Consider the following 17,542-nt stretch of genomic DNA (forward strand, 5'->3'; position numbering starts at 1 on the left):
ATCAATAGGGCACAGTTCTTTAGGAGCTTAGCAAATAACCTGCGAAAAAAGGATGACAATGTCTAATGCATCAAATGTTTCTAGATGCACAACCACAAACAATGATGAAATAGAATACAAAGAGTTAGTACATAGAATGAAACTCCTACAACCAGTTTATTGGCCAGATCCGGTGAGGGAGAATTACAAAACCTTTGTAGTAGGTTGCATGTATTTGATACCAGGCAGTACATCCTTGGTTTCAGAGAGTACAAACAAAATAAAAATTGCATCTCTGAAAGCCTGAAACCATTAATGCACATTATAAACACCTTTTGTACCTCAACTGCTGAATGTGAACGGGGCTTTAGTGTAATGAATGATGTGCTCACACCACTGCGGAACAGAATATCAATCAATCGTCTGTCTTCTACAATGTTCATAAATATCGTGGGGCCACCTGTCATAGAATTTAAACCTGAATTTTATGTTCAGAAATGGTTAGAAAAAGGGAGGAGAAGTGCAGATGAAAGAAACTGCATGGCTCGGAGACAAATGGCTTATGATTCCACTTATAAGCGTATTTGGAATATTCTGTGATTGGAAACATGTCCCACATTGTAAATGAATTAAGTATAAACAACTTATATATTAAACCTCAAATAAACATGTTGTTAGAACTGTCAGCCCTTTGGGTGGTCCCTCCTCATCATTATTTATTTTGTCCCACTTTTGCCTCAAACCCTGTTAGTATTTTTCCTTTTTGGGAACCACCAGACTTTTTAGTGTTGATGCAGGGTCAGGGAGCCATTTTCCCTACCCCTGGAACTTCTGTCTGAGGGCCTGAAACACAAAATGGTGGTCACCCATTGTCACCTGTGACATCACTGGAACCTACTAGTACCTTCCAGAACATTCTAGAACCCTGTGACAGTGTGAGGCAGGTTTGGAATGTTGGGAAGCCAGCTCAGAGTTGGCAGTTGGAGTTGGCAGTTGGCACCTGACTGGTGAAGGGAGAGCAGCACAACACTGAAGGAGGAAGGAGTGAGGCAGCAGGGGTGGAAACTTGTGCCTGGAGTGGGGTCCAGAAACCCACCCTTGATACTAGTCCCTACTGACTGAGCCCAGCCTGGAGCCCTGTGTGGGATAAAGTCAAGAAGAACCAACTCAAGGACCTGAACAGCCGGAACAGGCCTTGGAAGTAAAGAACAGCAAGTTCCTGACCTGTCTATTGGTATCTTCCTGGAGTCCGACGCCGAGAAGCCTAGAGACCTGGGGCCGGAGGTGAAGAAGCGGCGCTGACTGGAAAGCAGATGTCGTACCCGGAACCGCCAGAGGTCGAGAGAGGGCGCCAACAGAGGACGTGGAGACACCAGAGGTCGAGGAGGAAGTCACCTGAGGTCGAGTGTGCGGCGTCGACGGGGGAGTGAAGTCCGCCCTCCGGAGTCGCCGGAGACCGAGGTGAATCGTGCCGGAGGTCGGGAGTGGAGATCGCACTCCGGAGTCGCCGGAACCTGAGGAAAGGAGCACCGGAGGTCGGGAGTGGAGATCGCACTCCGGAGTCGCCGGAACCTGAAGGAAAGAGCACCGGAGGTCGGGAGTGGAGGTCGCACTCCGGAGACACCCGGAAGTAGGGAGATCGTGTCCCTGTGACGCCGGAGACCGACATCGAATCGAGGCTGCCCAGCGACATCGAGCCGAGGCCGCCCGCCGACATCGATCCGGAACCACCTCACGGCGTCAACAGGTACTGACATCGAGCCGAGGCCGTCCGCCGCCATCGATCCGGAACCGACTCACGGCGTCGACAAGAACTGACATCGAGCCGAGGCCGGCTAGCGACATCGAACCGGAACCGCCTCACGGCGTCGACACGACTCCGGCGGAGTCGGAAGTTCATAAAGAGGGCAGTAAGTGGAATAGAGGGCGCCTAAGGCCCTGTGGAGCCCTAAGAGACCATCCTAGGGGCTAGAGAGGTGTTAGGACCAGCCTGGGAGTGCCAGGGGTGGACTGAGACTGATACAGTGACCTGTGTGAGGGGTTGTGTAGTTTGGGAGAGCCAAATTCCTAGATTACCCTTGATCTACCTCAGTTTTAGCCTCAGCCTTATCCAAGCTAGGTGAGACACCCTCAGGCCATCCACATAACCACAAGCTGTGATTGGGCCAAATCAACCCATAGTACCTCACAAATGTGACCTGATTTGAAAGTGGTCTGATGGCTTATATTTATTGAGAGTATTGTATTCTTTGTATTTATCCTATTTATTGTCTCACAGTATTTATTGTCTCACAGTATTTATTCCCTCATAGTATTTATTTGCCTATGTATTTTATGCACATCTATTTATTCACTGATTATTTATGATCTGAGCTTATTTATTTGACCTACCCTTTCTACAGAAGGAGCTTTGTGTACTGTAAGTGTGTTATTGTTTATTTAACCTGCAACTAAGAGAAAACAAGATAAACACAGATATATTTTTCATAAATTTTTACGGTGTAGTGTCGTTTTTGGAACGGATGCACGCATGGTTATTGTGAGGGTGTGACGTACGCTTAACACGGTGCCTGACCCCCAACCGCTCGAGCCAAGCTAGCCCTTGTGCTGGAAAGCACCGGGTGACTGCTGACCCGGTTGCCAGGGGTTTTCTAACATAATTGGTGTTCAGCGGTGGGATAGAACTGTGCTTGCGTCCACTCGACAATAACTGTGGGTAGTCCATAGGCCTACACCGGGAGTTTTCTCACAGCGGACTTCCTAATTCTGAGTTTTGTTTTTTCCAAATTTACTCTGGTGGTGGGAGGAGGTATTATAAAAGGTACCCCCCTGCATAGCTTCTGTAAACACCTGTCTCCTAATCTGAGTGGGCAAAATGGAGTTTGTGTTGGAAGATGTGGAAACTTACACTGTGGCCCAACTCAGAGAGTTCTGTCAGAGAGAGGGGGTGTTTTGTCCCCAAGGTGCAAAGAAGGGTGAACTCCAGACCAGCTTGAGGGCTTGGGGGGAGGCACGACGAGAAAGTAAGGCTGAGCAGGAGGACAGGGATGGAGAGCCTGACAGTGAGGGGGCTGGGTTGTACCAACCTGAGGTGGAGAACCTGTTAGCGGGGCCCAAAACTCTTTCCAGGAAGGGCAGCACTGTCTCTAGCAGGGGCTTATCTGAAGCGGAGTTAATTGACCGGAGGGAGAAAAGACAGCTCACATGAAAGTTAGCGGAGCTGGAGAAAGAAAAGGAGGAACGGAGGATGGCTCACGAGTTGAGGCTCAAGGAGATGGATCTCCAGATCTTACGAGTCGGGGCACAAACTGTTCCTAATGGTGGCAGCAAAGACCGAGAGATCACCAGGGAACCCAAACCCTATCTGCCGAAAGACATAGTAGCTAGCTATAGTGCAGGGGATGATATTGCCAAGTGGCTAGCGGCCTATGAGGTCTCTTTAAGGGCCCATGGGGTTCCAGAGAAGTACTGGGGAGGGGGATTGTACAAGTACATGCCTCCAGCTGGTAGGGATGCCTTATTGGCCCTAGAGCAGGATGAGCAGACCCACTACCCCACCATGAAAGTGGCGCTCGTAAGAAAGTTTGGACTAACACCCGAGAAATACAGACAGAAGTTCCGGGGTAGCCACAAACTGGGCACACAGAATTGGGTGGATTTCCTGGACTATGCGAAGAAGGCATTAGAGGGTTGGATTCAGGGCAGTGAGGTGAGGGACTACGAGGGGTTGTTTGATTTAATGTTGAAGGAACACCTGCTCGAAAAATGTTTCCCCGAACTGCGTCAACACCTGGTGGATAGCAAGCTGACCAATCCCCGGAAGCTTGCTGAGGAGGCGGACATTTGGGCTAGTACCCGGGTGTCCACAAGGGGGACTGGAGGGGATACTCAAAAGGCCGGACAGGGCGCCCCCCAGAAGAAAGAGGGAGGGGAAAAGAAAAAGGAGTTTTCTAAAGGCCCCCAAAATAGTTTCCCAGGGAAGGGAACAGGATTCACCCCTAGGGCTAACCCACCCAGAAACCCTAATCCTTGCCAGAGTCAGCAGCCAAGGGTTGTCCATTGCTTCGAGTGCGGTGGTATTGGACACTATAAGGGAGATGCGAAGTGCCCGAAAAGACCACCCCCTCCCATTGGAGGAAAGGCCCCCGGTGTAGTTAGTGCAGTGCTCGGGGAGGAGATGCCCTTAACTAAGGGAAGGGAGTGGGCGGGTGTCACTTTAGTGTCCCTGGGAGAACGGGAGATGGTTCCTAAGATCCAGGTGCCCGCAAATACCGTAAAGTATGGGCAGTGGGTCACCATCAACGGCCAAAGAGGGGAGGCTCTGAGAGACACAGGAGCCAGTATGACTATGGTACGTAGCCAACTGGTGTCTCCAGAGCAGGTAATTCCCGATGTACTCCACCCAGCCGCGATGGCTGACGGCAGAACAGGCCACTATCCGGTGGCCGAGGTTCCCTTTGAATGGGAAGGGGTTGCAGGTTCACTTCGAGTTGCCGTAAGCCCTGCCGTGCCAGTCGATTGTCTGCTGGGGAATGACATGGAGCACAATGCTTGGAAGGAGGTGGAATACCGGACTCATGCTGAGATGCTGGGTACACCTGACTGGGCCTGTGTCAGCACAAGGTCCGCGACTACCCGGAGAGGGAGTTCGTTTCGGCTGGAGCCTGGAACAAAGGCCCAGCCAGCTGCCGACCAAGGGAAGAACCGAGGACAGGGGGAGCCTGCCTCGGCATCCGCGCCCCGTGTGACGGATAGGCCACCGGAGGTGGTGGACCAGGAGTCCGCGGTGGGGGATGTTACCAAACTGGAGGACCTACCCATCCCGGCCGAGTGGCACGTGGAGGGAGGGCCGACCAGGGAGGAATTCTGCAAGGGCCAGAGGGAGTGCCCTACCCTTGAGGGACTGAGGCGACAGGCCGAGGCCCAGGCAGCAGGGAACGTTGAGGGGAACTACAACGTTTACTGGGAGGATGGCCTCCTCTACAGTGAACCCAAGGCACCCCTACATGGATCGTCATGAGCCCTAGTAGTCCCTCAACGTTATCGAGCCTTCCTACTGGAGTTGGCTCACGAGATCCCCTTGGCAGGACACCTGGGGCAAGACAAGACCTTCGCCCGTCTTGTCCCACACTTTTATTGGCCTCAAATGAAAGTGTCGTCCGACACCTACTGCCGGACATGTGTGTCTTGCCAAGCCAGTGGGAAAACAGGGGTGAAGCTGAAAGTTCCCCTGGAACCACTTCCTGTCGTTAGCACCCCCTTTGAAAGGGTGGGCATCGACATTGTGGGTCCGTTAGATCTGCCTACTACAGCTGGTCACAGGTTTATCCTGGTTCTGGTGGATCATGCCACACGGTACCCAGAGGCCATACCTCTGAGGACCATTACTGCACCTGTTGTGGCTAGGGCCCTGATGGGAATCTTTACCAGAGTGGGTTTTCCCAAGGAAGTTGTGTCCGACAGGGGGACCAACTTCATGTCAGCGTACATGCGGGCGATGTGGAAAGAGTGTGGAGTGACATACCGGTTCACCACTCCTTACCACCCCCAGACCAATGGTCTGGTGGAGAGGTTCAACAAAACCTTGAAAGGCATGATCAGAAGTCTGCCTGAAAGCCTGCGGAGGAAATGGGACGTCCTCCTACCCTGTCTACTCTTTTCTTACAGGGAAGTGCCACAGAAGGGAGTGGGCTTCAGCCCCTTCGAGCTTTTGTATGGGCACCCTGTGCGTGGACCTCTCAGCCTGGTGAGAGACGGATGGGAAAGAACTCCCAGAAAGCTTCCCCAGGATGTGGTGAGCTACATGCTGGCCTTCCGGAGCCAAATGGCTAAGTTGTGGAAGCAAGCTTCTGACAACTTGGAAGCCAGCCAAGCAGTAATGAAGGCGTGGTATGACCACAACGCTCACCCGGTGGAATTGGAGCCTGGCCAGAAGGTGTGGGTGATCGAACCAGGAGAGCTTAGCGCCCTCCAGGATCGCTGGTCAGGACCCTTTGAGGTATTGGAGAAGAAGGGTAAGGCTACCTACTTGGTGGACCTTAAGACCCCTCACCAGCCCCTACGGGTGCTGCATGCCAACCGCCTCAAACCCCACCACGAGAGGCCCGAAGTCATATTGATGATGGTGACTGACGGAGCAGAGGACGTGGAAAGCGAGCCTCTCCCCGACTTATTTGCGTCTCAAGAGAAGGATGGGTCGGTGGAGGGAGTGATTCTCTCCCCATCTCTAACTCCTGAACAGCAGGAGGACTGCCGCCAGGTCCTGGGACAGTACTCTTCGTTGTTCTCCCTTGTTCCGGGTAGGACTCACCTGTGCGTCCATGATGTGGACACAGGAGACAGCCCACCTGTGAAGTCCAAGATCTACCGGATGTCAGACAAGGTGAAGGCCAGCATTCACAGTGAAGTCACTAAGATGCTGGAGCTAGGAGTGATCGAACCTTCCAACAGCCCCTGGTCCAGTCCGGTGGTGTTAGTACCAAAAGCTGCACCACCGGGTGCCCAACCGGAACTGAGGTTCTGTGTGGACTACCGGGGACTGAACTCAGTAACCAAGACTGATGCTCATCCGATCCCGAGGGCGGATGAATTGATTGACCGGCTGGGAGCTGCCCAATATCTAAGTACCTTTGACCTTACTTCGGGGTACTGGCAGATCTCTCTGACTGATGGAGCAAGGGAAAGGTCAGCCTTCTCCACGCCCAATGGCCACTACCAGTTCTGTGTGATGCCCTTTGGGCTCAAGAACGCACCTGCCACGTTTCAGCGTCTGGTGAACCAGATCCTCACTGGAATGGAGAGTTTCTCTGCTGCTTATCTGGATGACATAGCCGTCTTCAGTAACAGCTGGGAGGATCACTTGCGTCACCTGCAAGCTGTTCTCCAGGCCCTGAGACAAGCTGGATTAACGATCAAGGCCAGCAAATGCCAGATCGGGCAGGGGTCGGTAGTGTACCTTGGACACTTGGTGGGTAGGGGAGCGGTGCAACCCCTCCAGGCGAAGATCGAGGCTATCATGGCCTGGGAACCCCCCAAGACTCAGACTGAGGTCCGAGCTTTTCTGGGCCTCACGGGATATTACCGCCGCTTCGTGAAGGGATACGGTACCATTGTAGCCCCCCTCACGGAGCTCACGTCCAAGAAACAACCTCGACGGGTAGTCTGGACGGAGGCTTGTCAGCAGGCCTTTGTGAGACTGAAGCAAGCCATGTGCGAGGCCCCGGTCTTAAGGGCCCCAGATTTTTCCAAGGAGTTCATTGTCCAGACGGATGCATCGGAACATGGCATTGGGGCAGTGTTATCGCAACTCAATGAAGAGGGTCTGGATCAACCCGTGGTCTTCCTATCCCGAAGACTACTTCCCAGGGAACAGAAGTGGAGTGCAATAGAGCGTGAAGCCTTTGCAGTGGTATGGGCTCTGAAGAAGTTGCGGCCATACCGGTTTGGCTCGCACTTCCTGGTTCAGTCCGACCACAGACCCCTTCGTTGGCTGATGCAGATGAAGGGGGAGAATCCCAAGCTGCTAAGGTGGTCCATCTCCCTACAGGGAATGGACTTTCAGGTGGAACATCGGCCTGGAGTGGACCACGCCAATGCAGACGGTCTCTCAAGGTATTTCCGCCTTAGTGATGAGAACTCCCAAGGGGTTGGGTAGCTCTCCCCACTTTCAGCTGGGGGGACGCGTGTTAGACCTGTCAGCCCTTTGGGTGGTCCCTCCTCATCATTATTTATTTTGTCCCACTTTTGCCTCAAACCCTGTTAGTATTTTTCCTTTTTGGGAACCACCAGACTTTTTAGTGTTGATGCAGGGTCAGGGAGCCATTTTCCCTACCCCTGGAACTTCTGTCTGAGGGCCTGAAACACAAAATGGTGGCCACCCATTGTCACCTGTGACATCACTGGAACCTACTAGTACCTTCCAGAACATTCTAGAACCCTGTGACAGTGTGAGGCAGGTTTGGAATGTTGGGAAGCCAGCTCAGAGTTGACAGTTGGAGTTGGCAGTTGGCACCTGACTGGTGAAGGGAGAGCAGCACAACACTGAAGGAGGAAGGAGTGAGGCAGCAGGGGTGGAAACTTGTGCCTGGAGTGGGGTCCAGAAACCCACCCTTGATACTAGTCCCTACTGACTGAGCCCAGCCTGGAGCCCTGTGTGGGATACAGTCAAGAAGAACCAACTCAAGGACCTGAACAGCCGGAACAGGCCTTGGAAGTAAAGAACAGCAAGTTCCTGACCTGTCTATTGGTATCTTCCTGGAGTCCGACGCCGAGAAGCCTAGAGACCTGGGGCCGGAGGTGAAGAAGCGGCGCTGACTGGAAAGCAGACGTCGTACCCGGAGCCGCCAGAGGTCGAGAGAGGGCGCCGACGGAGGACGTGGAGACACCAGAGGTCGAGGAGGAAGTCACCTGAGGTCGAGTGTGCGGCGTCGACGGGGGAGTGAAGTCCGCCCTCCGGAGTCGCCGGAGACCGAGGTGAATCGTGCCGGAGGTTGGGAGTGGAGATCGCACTCCGGAGTCGCCGGAACCTGAGGAAAGGAGCACCGGAGGTCGGGAGTGGAGATCGCACTCCGGAGTCGCCGGAACCTGAAGGAAAGAGCACCGGAGGTCGGGAGTGGAGGTCGCACTCCGGAGACACCCGGAAGTAGGGAGATCGTGTCCCTGTGACGCCGGAGACCGACATCGAATCGAGGCTGCCCAGCGACATTGAGCCGAGGCCGCCCGCCGACATCGATCCGGAACCACCTCACGGCGTCAACAGGTACTGACATCGAGCCGAGGCCGTCCGCCGCCATCGATCCGGAACCGACTCACGGCGTCGACAAGAACTGACATCGAGCCGAGGCCGGCTAGTGACATCGAACCGGAACCGCCTCACGGCGTCGACACGACTCCGGCGGAGTCGGAAGTTCATAAAGAGGGCAGTAAGTGGAATAGAGGGCGCCTAAGGCCCTGTGGAGCCCTAAGAGACCATCCTAGGGGCTAGAGAGGTGTTAGGACCAGCCTGGGAGTGCCAGGGGTGGACTGAGACTGATACAGTGACCTGTGTGAGGGGTTGTGTAGTTTGGGAGAGCCAAATTCCTAGATTACCCTTGATCTACCTCAGTTTTAGCCTCAGCCTTATCCAAGCTAGGTGAGACACCCTCAGGCCATCCACATAACCACAAGCTGTGATTGGGCCAAATCAACCCATAGTACCTCACAAATGTGACCTGATTTGAAAGTGGTCTGATGGCTTATATTTATTGAGAGTATTGTATTCTTTGTATTTATCCTATTTATTGTCTCACAGTATTTATTGTCTCACAGTATTTATTCCCTCATAGTATTTATTTGCCTCTGTATTTTATGCACATCTATTTATTCACTGATTATTTATGATCTGAGCTTATTTATTTGACCTACCCTTTCTACAGAAGGAGCTTTGTGTACTGTAAGTGTGTTATTATTTATTTAACCTGCAACTAAGAGAAAACAAGATAAACACAGATATATTTTTCATAAATTTTTACGGTGTAGTGTCGTTATTGGAACGGATGCACGCATGGTTATTGTGAGGGTGTGACGTACGCTTAACACGGTGCCTGACCCCCAACCGCTCGAGCCAAGCTACCCCTTGTGCTGGAAAGCACCGGGTGACTGCTGACCCGGTTGCCAGGGGTTTTCTAACACATGTTTATTGATTCTTTGAATTAAATAACGTTATAAGCTGTAACTGGTCAGTGAAATGCCAAACGTTCAAAAATTGGTATGTTTTGCTATTTCTAGCCACACCTCCGACTCCGCCCACTAATCCAATCCTTGGGTTATACCCGCCCCCTGAGTCTCCGCCCACAGTTCCCTTACTTTTTTTCCCCCACTTCGACCACTGGCTTCAGGCCAATTACAGATGGATCTTATACCTTTCCGTTCCAACCCTGTAAGCACCCCGTTGAAACAGAAAGTATGGACTTTTAACAACTTTTTTCACGTCAAAGGCTGTCCATGGAGCGTTACAGAATTAAGTCAACTACACGGAAGCAGATTGCGTAATGGACTTGGTGTCTTATTAGTTTGGTTTTTGTAATAAGGAACATCGAGTAGGTAAAATAGGACACACGGGGGGAATGTACATTTCACGACATGCGCACTTCAGAGTATGCAGTTGGTGCTAGGACCAGGGAGGGTAGGGGATGAGATCACGTGACCGTACGTGTTCACAGCTGGGGAGGGGAACGGTCGTTAAATATGCGCTGTGCTGGTTGACTCGGGTTTCAGTCAGAGCAGTTAAGGCGGTTACGCTGTTCGAGATGCGACAGAAATATCGCAGGTATGAACTGGGGCTAAAAAGCTTTAAATAGTAGATTCGGCTATCAGTAAACTGGGGTAGGTTGAGACATTAGAGAGGGGGGTTCTGTTTCTGTTTGATTGGCGTAAGAATGTTTATTATTTTACATGGGAGCAACAGTTTTATTTTTAATTTATTTTTAATTCTTGAGGTCATTAGAGTTCGTACATAATGTGGATATTAAGAGGGGGCACACAATGAAAATTCTTCAGATAAGGGTGTGATTACAGGGGAGCGTTCGCGCAGGGATACAATTAATATGTTCGTAGGAGCACTGTTTAGTAATCCTTTGTAAGGGCAAGGAGCAAAAGAATGTTGCGTTATATTACTGTTGTACATGAATTGTGTTTTGCCTACTCATATTTTTAAACCTTGCAGATGCCCCTGACGAAGGTCGTAGAAGACCGAAATGCATTGGGTGGATTTAAATGACCAGGATGAATCAAGTTTCACAATGTGCCTGTGAATAGGCCCTTATGGGCAATTCTTGAGAAATCAATAAGCAAAAAAAAAATGTGAAACTTGTACTTTTGACGTGACGGCCAAACATTGTTGAATGATTGAATAAAAAGGATGGAACTTTGGAAACACTATCGAGTACGTGGATCAATTGGATCACATTGTGCATAAGGCTGTGCAACTCATTGGTGACTTGCAAACTGTGCGTCACAATCTTTTGGTAAAATGTAAGATCGCCAGTATAACCAAAATAGAACCCTTTAATATCAATGAGGCAAGCGCAGCTTTAGTAAGCCTACCTGCTCTCTATAGTGAGGCGGAAAACTAGAAGGTGCTTGTAGGGCATAAGCACTTCAAGAAACTGAACATATGCACTTTAATGCAGTAACCCTTAAGAATTTTGATGATAAGCACTTGGGTGTTAGACCAGGCCACTAGGGCACCAGCACCTTATTAATAAAGGATGAATAACTTACCATCAGATGTCCTGCGGCAAGGTCTCCATATAACTAGGTGCCGGGAGCAGTATTGGAATATGCCTTGAGGGCAGACCAAAGGTAGCAAGAGCACTTGCACTTTGACCTTTTCTTGATTGCATGCACTTTCTGTTGCTGAAATGGGCAATGTGGAGTCACTAACACTTTATTAGAAGGTACAAGTACTTCACTGCTAGTCATGAGGATCTAGGGTACACATAAGCCTCACTGGTTGGAGCTGGTAGGAGCACTTGCACTTTTGCTGTAAGTAAGCATGTCTGCCCTCTATAGCTGCGCAGTAAACCAGAAGGTGCTGCTAGGGCATAAGCACTTTAAGGAATTTAGCATATGCACTCTAATTGCAGTAACCCCTCTGAATTTTGGTTGTAAGCACTCGGGTATTAGACCAGATCGGGAGAGCATCAGCAATTTATTTGCAAGGGATGAATACATCGTCTTAGACGTCTAGCAGCAAGGTGTCCATAGAATCAATTGCTGGGAGCAGCACCAAGTTATGTATTGAGAGTAGACCGAAAGGAAGGTGGGGTAAAAGCATTTGCACTTTAGCCTTCTTATATCTCATGCACTTCAACTGTTAGTCAATAAGGGCAATATGGAGGGACTTAAAGCATTAACATTTTTATTAGCAAGGCATGAGAACGCCTTGGCAGAAGGACTTGGGGTATCCTACGCTGCACGGGTTAGAACCATAAGAGCACTCGCACTTTAGCTCCTTTTAAACCACATGCACTTTAACTGCTAGTCGACTGTCACCTTTACACCTTGCAGCCCGTCACCCTAGCAAGAACAGAGCAGTCAAAAGAACATCAGGTCCTGGGGACAGCTGTCCATGCACAGAATGTTTTGTTCTCATTTGAAGCACTTTTAACCGTTATACAGGATTTAATACACATGCATTTTATTGATTAAATATATAGGCCAGTTAAAAGAACATTGGGTGCCGGGGTCATCTGGTCAAGTACGGAAGGTCTTTTTCTCCGTTGAATTATTTCAACCATACAATGGGTTTTAATGCACATATGTTTTATTTTTTATTTGATTAAATATAGAATGAACTATTCTAAATAGCATTTAGGAAAGGAACAATTTATAATGTATTTTATAAAAGAAATAATTGGGAAGTTGTATGCCCTGCATTATGCATATGTATTGCAATGGTTTTAATTAATCAAGCAATAACACGCAATTTGATTTGATTTTTACTTCATAGTACAAGAGACCACAGGAACATGTGAAGCACTGATGCAGACACAGGCAAACTCAAGTCGTAAAGCATCTCCACTCTTCACAAATGACATCAAAACACACTGGGAGCAGACAAATAAGCAGCACTACATACCAGCACAAAATTAGTCACATGCCCAAGAATGGATATTCAACAAAAAATCCCAATAAACAGCTGCCATCTACCCCTATTCTCAGGTTATTGAAATCAGACGGCACAATACCTCTTTGTGCTCATTCCACTAAGAAGCCAGCCTGTCAGAATTCTAAAATGGTATTATTTTTGGCACAGAGGTGAAGCTGAGCCATATCGTCATTCCAGTTGCTTCCCCGAAGCTGCTTTGTATAAGACCTTTCAGCTGCCTCCAAGAACGTTGACATTCCCTCATGCAAAGGCACTTTGACGAGGTAGGGATATTGAGTTTAGCCTTTTACTCAAGATCATCTTTCCTGTTTGGTGGACTCTAATCAGTGGCCTATTCTTATTCAAGCCCAGTACTGGTGCAATGGAGCTGCCTTCTGCAGCTGCTAATAAATCTCAATCTAAGACCCCTCACTATCCTACTGCCCACATTTGAGGTTCACATTGTCATATATATGAGCGACACTTAACTTGTCTTCAGTCTGAGGTATGAGGCCACTACACAACTTGGATCCCACCTACCTGATCAGTTGCATCCCCTCCCACAAACCACCCAGACATCTCCTCTCTGCAGGAGTCCTAATCACACAGACCCCACACATACACAGAGCCAGATCAGGAGGACTGGTATTCTCTTGCATTGCTCCTAAAGTGGCGAACGGCCTCTCACTCCACATCAGCACCTCCTCCTCTCTTCTTGAATTCCGCAAGAAGCTGAAGACCTGACTTTTCAATTAACCAATCTACCATAGGTAGGGCTAGTCACACACGCCTGATCATCGCCGGGATTCCCTCACGGGTGATAGTGCGCTTTACAAATACACAGAACATAGGAGGTGGGTTGTCTGGTCAGTGCTGTACACAGCTAGGTGGTGAATGGCTAAGAAATTGCTGAAGATAACGCTGCTACCTTTACCTCCAGTAGATTCCTCACAGCAGGCACCCACCTCTTAAACTCAATCCACGGGCACATATGCTGATGCAAGTACACTGGTAAGGTGTTTGGGCGTAGTGGGTATACTCATCAATTCTTATCTTTGTCTTGAAGCACAAGTTGATGCTGCAGCCACAGGCACCTTTATTCAACGGACACAACTGCAGGGGATCATTACTTTCTTGCTTTCCAGCCATCAGTTCCCACTGTGAATGCTTTCAGTTGATTACAGTGATCCTGTGTACTGAGGTATCCCACCTATGGCCCTCATTTGGAGTTTGGTGGACAGTCAGTATCACAAACGTGGCAGACTCCCCTGTCTGACAGACTGACAGTACGCCCACACAATGTAGAGTTGAGCGGGACATTGTTTCTGCTGCCAGTGACCTGCCGCCTCCACCGGTGGCATCCTTACATCAACACCCTGATGGACTTGTGGCCACCGGTGTAAGTACTTCAGTCCATCCACCCTATTTAGGGCGGACGTTCTCCTGAAAATTCAGGGTTATGCTTGTTATGGGGAATACACAAAATTACGCTATTGTGCCCAAGGGACAGCACATAAGACTGAAATGCGAGTAACTGTCGTTCGTGACATTTGTTTTTGCACAATTCTTTTAGCGTGAAATGTCAGTTTTGCATTTTGTGTAATTTTGGGGGAAATTCCATGTAATTACGCGAAAGCAAATTATGCATAGGTCACACACTCCTTAACTAGACAACGAAGCCAGGTTAGTCATTCACCCTATAAATCTGCTTCTTCAACAAGTATTGGCAAAGCCAATAGGTCTCGCCCATGGGCGGACAATTGGCTTTGGCAATTGGGCGTGGGTGGCTAGTGGGGGCTGGGGAGGGTGGATAGCAGGGTGGATGAGGGTTCGATAAGGAGATAAGTGGTTGGTTAAAAAAAAAAAGTAGTATAAAGTGGCCAGTGCTGGTTGCTTCAAAGCACTTTTTAGGTGGAAGTGCTAATGCAACTGGTGCTAGTATAAAGTGGCCCAAAACGTTTATATTAATTTGGAACTATAATAAGTAGCAAAAAACATAAATAAATAAAAGCCTTCCCAATGGTTTTGGCGAGGTAAGAGGGAAAGGTTTGAAAGCCATGATGGGAGGGTTTTTGGGAAATAAAAGCAAAGAAAATACGGTGGGGGAGAATTGAGAGTAACGATGGGAGGGTGGGGGAGATTGAAAACAAGGGTGGGTGGGGGATTGCAAAAAAATAAAATAAATAAAAGAATTACCAAAGCTTTGCGAATACTTTTTTTCTAGCAAGGTCGGAGGATGAAGTGGGAGGGCTAAAAGCATTGATCGTGGGTTTTCGGAATTTAAAGGAATGACGGGAGGGTGAATTGAAATCAACAGGAGGGTGGGGAAGAATTGAAAGCAGCAACGGGAGGATGTGGAGCTTGAAAACAATGATAGGAGGGTGAGGGGGTTGAAAAAACAATGTGGGGGCGGGAAGTTTGAACGCAATCCACCACATCAAAATAAACAAATCTGCTCTTGAGTAACATATTCCGAAGATCATGTAAAGTGCCCCGATGCCTTGGACAGATTTTGCGCTATATAAAAAGAAATAGTACCTGAATCACAGTGCGAGAAGCGGATGACCAGCGAAACGACACATATGAAAGGAAATCAATTAGTACTTGGTCCATGTGCCAGAGAAATAAAAGGGAATGATGTGAGGCATATGGTGACCAATTAGGAGGCAGCTAAAAAAAAAGACAAGTAAGCCAACAAATAGTAAGTAATGGCCAGGATCCAACCCCTTTACTGTATACAATACCCCTTGCAGCAACAGCACTTGCATGCTGTTAGGCGAGACCTAAAAATAAAGTGAAACAACCATGCTGGAAAAAAACATGAATAAAGTGTATGCTGAAAATGCACTAGTCATAAAAAAGTCACCAAAAGTGGGGCTATCAGCACAAGGACCTAGATCCCAATGCAAAAACAATGTTGAATTAGCAGTAGCTGAAAATGTGGAGTGGAGGAGCAGGGCAGGCCATCCCATCAGTGTCCACATATACATAGGCACTGCAGGGCACAAACACACACTCAATGTATGCAGATACTGCTTTAAGTGTATTGGTGTCAGCACACTAGACCAGGACTTACTTAGGTTGCTTGGCCGGCCCATAATATAGTTCAGGCATACAACAGATGCCAGAACTTGACTGTGTCAGAGCCCCATTTAAAGCTAGCACAGTTAATATTAAAAAATTCTGAAGTATTGAACATAGTACCAGTGGATGTACTCCCCTGTCTTGTATGTCATATGTGGAAATTTTATATCCTGTTCTAGTGCTGAATAAATAAATACTTTCAAATGAATAAGTGATTTGCAAAATATTTTTAGAGACCTGCTGTTTTGTGTGCTGAAGGGCACATTCACTCATGCATCACTGTACTGCACAGAAACACAGATTCTGAATATATCTGTACTTAGAATGTCTTGTGGCGGTATATGTGAGACCCTGTTCAGGTGGCAATAGGGCAGACAGGATCTACTGGCCCACAAATGTGGTGGTTGGGGGTCATTTGCCTCCATAGGCCTAGGGTCTATTCAACTGTTATTCTTCAAACAGCGGCAAGTAACCTCTTACACACTTGACTCTCCCGGTAGCAGAGCTAAGCAGTCCGAGGCTTCTCAGGGAAGTAATGTGGGGGGGGGCAAGAACTCTGAACACAATTATCAACTAATATGCTGTCCAGCCCAGTGTTTTTCTTCTAGCAAAAGAACTGCTCTAATAACACAACAAAAGGTAATACAACACAAAGGACGCTGGTTCAGTTATAGCGTTTTCCCAATGCTACAGGTTACAACCAATTGTAATGCTCCCACACCTACTTGGAATCTAGACCAGGGACACTAATTCCCACTCTGGTACAGTGATCCACTACTGTCTGTAGCCGTCGCCCATCTATGGGGACACCCAGTCAAGAATTCTCTGAGGCATGAGTATGTTATTTGGTTATGTGGGTGATTGCCCAATGTAGGAGACCTGTATCTCAGTTCATATTGTATTTTGATAAAGAGTTTGCAGCTGCACTCATACTGGGTTTCAGTACAGCGTTGTGTTGCCTTTCTGTGCAAAGCACTGTTTGTTTGTTTGTTACGGTTGTGCAGCACACTTCATAGTCACATTGCAGAGTCCTCAGATGATGGGAGCAGAGCCGCGGCAGCATCCCGCCTCTCAGATCAAGTCAGAGTTGCAGCACGGCAGTTGCGAGTCAACTGTTGTCTTTTCTTTGCAGTTGCGGCCCCTGGGCTGCTGGGGAAGTCCTCAGAGCAGTGGTACCGTCTGCTGATGCACTGCCTCTCAGCAGTGGCAGGCAGGCCCCTCATGTCCGAGATGAAGGATGGTACGTTGGTACTTCGAGTTGAAGTCACTTCCATAAGTTGGCAAATGGACCATGAAGCGAAGGGTTGGCATCGGGCACACTTCTGAACACAACTCATCTTCTGGGTGTTTCATGCACCAGGAACACAGCTGTCCTTCTCTTTCTAGACTGTCTCTCCTCATGCAGGGGTGGGCACTCTCCTACCCTCTCTGAGCTGGCAGGCAGTCTTCTAGGCTCTACACAGACTCACAGCTTCTCCAGCAAGTTGTGCAGACTTTAGGCGATGTCACCACTGGGGACTGACCACCTTGCAGAGACACCCACCCTGGTATCACACTCTGCAGAGCACTTACTTCCTTGTTCAAGAATATGGAAATGGAACAAAGTGGGGTAGTTTTTATCTCACTTTTTAAATAATTTTTCAGACAGCGCTGTGGATCCATTGTCTAAAGTCTCCACAAGAACAAAGGTAATACACTTCCACTTTCTGGGGAAGATACATGTGCCACACACCCACCATGCAGTCACACACTCAACATGCTCATGGAATGTCAACGCAAGGGTCTTGATGTTACAGCTCAGCGGAACTTTACATGAGTAGGCGGTACTCTCTCTGAAACTAAAAGGGGATC

General features: G+C 48.9%; 1 long non-coding RNA gene across 1 annotated transcript; it reads left to right on the forward strand.

Moving 5' to 3' along the window:
• The first annotated feature begins 10,185 nt into the window (after window positions 1-10,185).
• LOC146834844 (uncharacterized) lies at window positions 10,186-10,896 on the forward strand. Its single transcript, XR_014960343.1, has 2 exons — window positions 10,186-10,285; window positions 10,682-10,896. It is a non-coding gene; the product is annotated as an uncharacterized LOC146834844 (long non-coding RNA).
• Window positions 10,897-17,542: the final 6,646 nt, after the last annotated feature.

The sequence above is a fragment of the Triturus cristatus genome, chromosome 4_2, assembly GCF_964204655.1.
Source record: "Triturus cristatus chromosome 4_2, aTriCri1.1, whole genome shotgun sequence".
Lineage (NCBI taxonomy): Eukaryota > Metazoa > Chordata > Amphibia > Caudata > Salamandridae > Triturus > Triturus cristatus.